Raw genomic sequence first — 7,929 nt, 5'->3', positions numbered from 1 at the left:
GGGCTATCAATCAGCTCCTTTATTTAGCAAGCATGTGAATAGTCCTGTGGGCCGGCACCGGGTCCTGGCTTGTTTGACGTAAAGGGACACGAAGGCAAGGTCCATCGGAGCCTGGCAGTGTCCCTTGATGGGGTAGCATGCTTCATCTTTCCTGCGCGTGGACCTGGAACTACAGTTTGATAGGATTTTCAACCCCGTGGCCTCCTCGCCTCTCTGGCGAGTGCTGAAAGATGTGAGGCCAGCCAAGTGCACTACAGCAGGCCAGATTTGGTTTCTCACACATTCAGACACCATCTGAGTAACAATAGTATGCTTCAGTTGCTTCGAGGTAGGGTTTAATCGCCCTGCATATATTCAAACTGCTCTGAAAGATAATAATGTTTGTAATAGTGATGAATGGATGTAGAATTTATGTTTCCTCACCATGCAACCACTGATTCAAAGACTTAAAACTGTCATAGAACGTCATCTTTCCACTTGTTCAACTGCAGTTGCTATTATTCTGGAAGAATTAAAGAGCAACAACAGCTCAAGAACTATAGCTGGCCAGGCAGCTGCACACAATCCTAAGATCAACATGTTCAAAGCCAGGTGGTGAAAGCCCCCCGTCTTGCTGGAAACTTGATTGACTGAATCATGTCAGTCTGGTAGTTTAAAGCAGCGGTCCCCAACCTTTTTTGCACCATGGACTGGTTTGATATAAGATATAATTTCACAGACCGGCGGAGGCGGGAGGATTTAAAATAAAATTATACGATGAGCATAATAAAAAACACAAAGTGCATAACAATACTATTCACCAATGATGGAAAATTAGTGGGAACCCTGAGCTGCAATGAGACAGACCCACCTAAGGGTGATATTAGACAATAACACCCAAAGTGTGTTCCTTATGTCCAGTCTACTCCGTAACTTTGTTTTGGTTGCTGTTACTGCTTAAAATCCCACTTCACAAAGATATGATGTTAGAAATGGCGGCAGTGTTTTCATTGCTTTTGTAGCAATCTCTGAATATTCTGCCTTGACTGAAATAGCTATGTGTCAAACGCGTCAATTACCCAGTTACATTACGCTTCTTTTCCGCTGATGCCGATCCACGCCCTGATTGAGGAGAGCGAGACTGCCACACGCCCCCTCCGACACGTGTGCAGTAGCCGAATGCATCTTTTCACCTGCACGAGGCGAGTTCATATGCCGATCAGCTTTGTGTATGGAGAGCCTCTGTGCAGGTGCCATCAATCAGCCAGCAGAGGTCATAGTTGCATCAGTGTTGAGGTCCCTATCCGGCGTCCCACCCTGTATGAACAGCAGCCAATCGTTGTTCAGGTAGGCGCCCAGCCCAGTCGGATGGCAGAGCTGAGTTTTGAACCGACGAGTTAGAAATGTCAGCTCTGGTGTGCTAGCGTGTTTTCCCGCCGCGTCACCTGAGTGCAGAGAATCTGGAGTGTGATTGTCAATCAACTGAAAAATATATATAAATATATTTATTCCTTCTGTGCGGCCTGGTAATACATGACCCATGGACCGGTACCTGTCTGTGGCCTGGTGGTTGGCGACCACTGGTATAAGGGGCAAATCTGGGGGTTGGATGGTATAGAAAATGTTTCATACCCAGCCGGTTGAAGTGCTGCATAGGAGACACAAATGTGTGTGGCTGTTTTACATGGCTTGGACTGTTCTCCCTAAAACAGTTTGGAAAATGGACTTTGGGATGGACTTCAACCCCAGAACTGATTGGGAGTTTTCCAAACTCAGGTACCCGAGTCGTGTTTTTAGCTGTTTTACGCTTCAACACCTTGGACATTTTGACTAAGCGATTGCTAACTGAATTGCCGCAGGATTGCTAGGACGCCTCATAGTGTAAATTAACCAGTAAACGTGAGGACCTTCATTTCAAGGTCCATGATGCAATTTTCCCGTCCGTGAATTTAGTAGGGCCTTGGTTATGATACTCTGGTGCAGGGGTGCAAGACACCCCCTATACCTGAGTATGGAACAGTTGCAGCCCAGCCTTTCCTTCCTTCACAGTACTGCATGTGTGAGACACACATGGCTAAAAGAAAAAGTTCCTGCAGTTGAGTCTGAACGGTAGAGTCAGAGCTAAAAGAACTCCTTAATGTTTGAGGTCACGGAACATTCCTAATTACATTCCTCCTCTCCGGCCCCCTTCGTAACCTTGCATATTCTTTTTTTCGCCATTTTATAGATTTTCTCCACCACTCTCATAAAACGCTGCCGACAAAGACGTGGAGGTGTAAACATCGTTTTGTTAGCACAGCTAGAGAGAAGGCGAGAGGGGCGGCTGGCAAAAGGAGCCGGAGTGGCCGGCGTACGAGCGGCCACACAAAATCAATGTTGATCAATGTTTTATATCACTGAGACGCTCCACTTCCTGACCTGGATCACCTGGAGGGAGAAAAAAAACACCATCCAATCACCAGTGGTACGAGGGGGCATCAGGTCTCTCTGGTATTTCAGCCAGGGTTCAGTGAGCTATTCTGCTCTCAATCAGAGATAAATATAAAAAAAATGATAGTGATTATGACAGGAAATGCTTGACTAGAGGAACACATGGGCATGAACAATTGTGAATGTCTATAAATATTTAACTTCTTAATATATAGTATCAGAAGTTAATTGTCCTGTATTTTATTGCACATTTGATCTTATGCACCATTACCTTGCTAACTACTTTGTTTGCTGAGTTTGTTAAGAATCAACACCTCTGCGAGGATTGTGTAGATCTGTAAATCTCTGTACTGCATCTGTACTGCATCTGTACGCTAAAGACTACCCAACAAACGATAACTATGTGAACGATAACTATACAAGATAATAATACATATCAAAGCCAATTAGCTTACCTCAGAGCTCCATTACAAGGAAATGGACAGAATATAAAATACAGACCGTCTGTCTAAACTAAAGGGCACTCATTAAAATATCTAGCACAGATGTCACCCTGAGTTCCAAAAATCAGTTCAGGTCTTAACTGTTTTCGAGTTGTACCACCAAAATGAAAGTTTCAAGAAGAAGCCCTTAGGGAAAGCTGAAAAATATTGAAAGACTACCTAAAGAATTGGGAGGAATAAGTGTTGTCTGATGAGACTATATTGGAACTCTTTCAGTGTGAGAGAGTGAGGCAGTAAGCACACCAGTCAGGTTATCTTACTGTAAAATATGTTGGTGGTAGCATCCTGTTATCCTGTTAAGATGCTTTACAGCAGCAGAGTGGGTAGCACTGTCGCCTCACAGCAAGAAGGTCCTGAGTTCGATCACCAGGTGGGGCGGTCTGGGTCCTTTCTGTGTGGAGTTTGCATGTGTCTGCGTGGGTTTCCTCCGGGAGCTCCGGTTTCCTCCCACAGTCCAAAAACATGCAGTCAGGTTAATTGGAGACACTGAATTGCCCTATAGGTGAATGGGTGTGTGTGTGTGTCTGCCCTGCGATGGACTGGCGCGCCGTCCAGGGTGTTACTGTGTGCCTTGCGCTCATTGAAAAGCTGGGATAGGCTCCAGCACCCCCCGTCGTGTTTCGTGAGCTGGCTTGGTGGGTATATAAGGTGTGCGATAGACTGCCTGAACATATATCCCTTGTTGCTGTCATGGACAAAAGAACCATGGGTAAACTTGTCTTCCCTGGGGTGGATGGGATTTTCCAGCAATTTTCTACAAATGCCCGACATCGGTTGGAAGAGCATGACCAAGACTTCCAAGTGCTACCCTGGCCCCCTAATTTCCAAGATTTAAACTCAGTTGAGCATATGTGGGACCACCTTGATCGTTGTGTTCACTTTATGGATCCTCCCCTATGCCCCCTCCATCAGCTGTGGGATGCACTGCAGTCAGCATGGCTCCAGATACCTGTGACAACCTACCAGGACCTTGCTGAGTCACTCCCAGCCCGTTTAGCTGCTGTTACTCTGGATATTAGCTGGTGGCTGTCTATATTGGTTGTGCTTAAAATGAAGAACAGGGGCTCATAACTGATCAAATTTAGTATGTGATTACAATTTAGGTTGCAGATCTACAGTATATAGGAACATCCATTACACAGATACTGCTGTATAATACCAAACAAGAAGATAAAATATGAGCATGAAAAGCATGATACCAGGGCAGCGTGTGTATCTGTACATGATTACAGAATTATATTAAAAAGACTACAGTCAGCATGGCTCCAGATACCTGTGAGAACACTCCCAACCCATCTAGCTGCTGTCCGTGCTGCACATGGTGGTTACTCTGGATATTAGGTGGTGGTCATGACAAAGCCTGCATCCAGCATTGGTTGTGCTTAAAGAGAAGAGCAGGGGCTCATAACTGATCAAATGTAGTATGTGATTACAATTTAGGTTGCAGATCTACAGTATATAGGAACATCCATTACACAGATACTGCTGTATAATACCAAGCATGAAGATAAAGCATGATACGAGGGCAGCGTGTGTATCTATACATGATTACAGAATTATATTAAAAAAGAAAAAAAGGATGCAAGATAACAGGTGTAATTTTCTCCCAACTTATGTGTTTCAGAGATACGGAGCGTAAACAGTTCAGAACAGGACCGATCCACCACCGACCGAGACACCTAATTCAAAAAGACGTGGTAAACAGGATTGTTTAAAAGCATGACCGGCAAACGCACAGACACACAGATTTAATTTAATCCCGAATTTTGAACAGATCTGAACGGATCGATAGCTCAATCTCTCGGATGTGGAAAGTGTTATTAGAGTCAAAACGATGGCAGGAATTAATGATACACGAGCAGCCACGTCAGGAACTGCGCCTGCTCTGTCTAATTAATTTTCACAGAAGTGGAAGCAAAATGTGCCAGTTTTTATTTCCTCCACCAGGACGATGAGCTAATGAGTTTCCCACTGAGCAAATCTCAAGATAACAACCGAGTAAGAGGCGAAATGCGAAGCGCACGCACACCAATCCCATCTAACGTGCTCCTTTAATGAATTCCATATCTGCTCTAGTTGTGCTGTAATGGTGATTTTATGGCTTTTTGAGCTGCCGCCTTGGTAAATGTGTTGCAGATGGTACTTTGGAGATAAAACAACAGAGTTGGGGGTGTACCCTCGCTCCTAAGTTGCTGCATTTTGATGACAAACACTACACCTTTGAGTGGAAGGAAACTTCTTCTACTTAGGCAGATCAAAAACATGGTGCTTTATCCTGCACTAAATATGAACATTATTTAAATATTATTTATTAGGAGCTTGTAAGGAGCCTTTTAAAAAATATACTATATATTTCTACACTCACTGTCCATTTTATCGGCTCTACTTACCATATAGAAGCACTTTGTAGTTCTACAATTGTACTTTTTAGCCCCCTTTCGTGCTGTTCTTCAATGGTCGGGACCACCACAGGACCACCACAGAGCAGGTATTATTTAGGTGGTGGATCATTCTCAGCTCTGCAGTGACAATTACATGGTGGTGTGTTAGTGTGTGTTGTGCTTGTATGAGTGGATCAGACACAGCAGCGCTGCTGGAGTTTTTAAATACCGTGTCCACTCACTGTCCACTCTATTAGACACTCCTACCTATTTGGTCCACCTCGTAGATGTAAAGTCAGACACGATCGCTCATCTATTGCTGCTGTTTGAGCCGGTCATCTTCTAGACCTTCATCAGTGGTCACAGGACGCTGCCCACAGGGCGCTGTTGGCTGGATATTTTTGGTTGGTGGACTGTTCTAGGTGTTTAAAAACTCCATCAGCATTGCTGTGTCTGATCCACTCATACCAGCACAACACACACTAACACACCACCACCATGTCAGTGTCACTGCAGTGCTGAGAATCATCCACCACCCAAATAATACCTGCTCTGTGGTGGTCCTGTGGGGGTCCTGACCATTGAAGAACAGTGTGAAAGGGGGCTAACAAAGCATGCAGAGAAACAGATGGACTACAGTCAGTAATTTGTAGAACTACAAAGTGCTTCTATATGGTAAGTGGGGCTGATAAAATGGACAGTGAGTGTAGTAACAATTAGGTGTCTGCTGAGTGTCCGGCCAGGCTGGTGGCACATTTATGTCTATTTCTGGAGAAAAAAAAAATCAAATAAGAACTAAATGATAAAAACACACAAAAAACCTCTCAATCCAAATATTGCACAGCTGTAACCACAAACGTTCCAGATCCAAAACCAAATCTAGCTGTAAATGAATTCTAGCACTTAATGTCAGCTTGATAATAATCTAAATCTTAATGCTGCGTTTTATTACCCAATCATTTACTTCCATGTTTCTACCCAACGTGACTGCTCTACCACTTCCATTCTTTACAGAGTGAAAGCTGCTGTGCTTAGTGCTTAATTTATGTCTGGGTCTTTGTAAGCACATACAATGGTTCAGTAGGACTGGAGATCGATGTGCAGTACCAGACTTATGTGAAAACAAGATGTCTATCACTGCAGAACTGCATACTGAGTGACCGCACCTACACCTGAATACACCAAGGTAGCAGTCATAGTGTTTATACACCGATCAGCCATAACATTACAACCACCTCCTTGTTTCTACACTCACTGTCCATTTTATCAGCTTCACCTTATAGAAGCACTTGACTGACTGTAGTCCATCTGTTTCTCTACATGCTTTTTTAGCCTGTTTTAACCCTGTTCTTCAATGGTCAGGACCCCCACAGGACCACCACAGAGCAGGTATTATTTAGGTGGTGGATCATTCTCAGCACTGCAGTGACACTGACATGGTGGTGGTGTGTTAGTGTGTGTTGTGCTGGTATGAGTGGATCAGACACAGCAGCGCTGCTGGAGTTTTAAAATACCGTGTCCACTCACTGTCCACTCTATAAAGTACAAAGTAAGTGGTAAGTGGAGCTGATAAAATGGACAATGTGTGTAAAAACAAGGAGGTGGTTTTAATGTTATGGCTGATAGGTGTATATATACTGCATTGGACACTGGGTGTCCAAAAGTATGTAGACAAAAACCAATGCTTTTAACCCAGCATGAATTTCGTGCTCCTTTGTTTTCAGCATGAATGTGCCCCTCTGCACAATCAAAAGTCCATGAAGAATTGGAATGTCGACTGCGAGGCATGCTTTTTCACCCGACGTAGAAAAGGTACAACTTTGTGGATAGGACACAAGACTTAGAAACCAGTTCAACAGTAATTTCAGGCAATAAAATCCAACCTCCTGGTGGAACCATCCCCATCCAAAATATTGATATGATGTGAATGTAATAAGGCCAAAGACTAACCAAAGGTCAGTTTTATCCAACGTCTACAGTATTGTAATCAAAGCTCATTTCCTTCCTGTTATTACAACCCGGTCCCTCCTGCCTTTGTTTATTTCTGTTGAATCTAAGAGGTAATAGGAATGTAACAGTACTGATTAAAACCTAACCCGGGACCTTACTGGTGTTTCCCCCTAGCGTGATCCCGGAGAGAGCTCGTTAGCATGCGCGCTCTGTAAGCTGCTCTAAATTTAACGAATGTCATGCTGAAGTAGGCTGGGTTGGCACCGGGCACTGGGAGTAAACAAACGCAACAGCGGAGTCAGAGTGGCACTAAGGTCCCAGCTGCCCACTATTAATCTACATTATGGCATGGCAGGCCTTTCAGGGGCTTATGAAATAATCAAACATCTGTTCGGGCTTTTTAGACACACTTGGCATAACATTAACGACAATACAAGCTTCCGCATTTCAGGATCAGTGTTAGGCGAGCTAATTTAAATATAGCTGCTACAAGATCTGTTATAAACAAGCTACATGCAGGACGTGTATTTTACTGGTTTATTTTACTATACATCAATGACATTCACTGTATCACTCTTGACCATCAGCTTGTTGGACATCTCATTCCAAACCATGAGCATTATTATAGAATACTCCCACGTCCTAGCAGCTATATTACACTGCAGAGAGTGTGTGTGGGAATTTGT

The 7,929-nt window shown here is 43.8% G+C and overlaps 1 long non-coding RNA gene across 1 annotated transcript; it reads left to right on the top strand.

The window, feature by feature from the left end:
• Positions 1-4,560: 4,560 nt before the first annotated feature.
• Positions 4,561-7,384, top strand: LOC134330238 (uncharacterized). The gene is made up of 3 exons (XR_010014990.1): positions 4,561-4,609; positions 6,308-6,479; positions 7,018-7,384. It is a non-coding gene; the product is annotated as an uncharacterized LOC134330238 (long non-coding RNA).
• The last annotated feature ends 545 nt before the right edge of the window (positions 7,385-7,929 follow it).

This window comes from Trichomycterus rosablanca, chromosome 16 (assembly GCF_030014385.1).
Source record: "Trichomycterus rosablanca isolate fTriRos1 chromosome 16, fTriRos1.hap1, whole genome shotgun sequence".
Classification (NCBI taxonomy): domain Eukaryota; kingdom Metazoa; phylum Chordata; class Actinopteri; order Siluriformes; family Trichomycteridae; genus Trichomycterus; species Trichomycterus rosablanca.
Note: the sequence above shows the minus strand (reverse complement) of the source record. Positions and strands in the feature narration are given on the sequence as shown.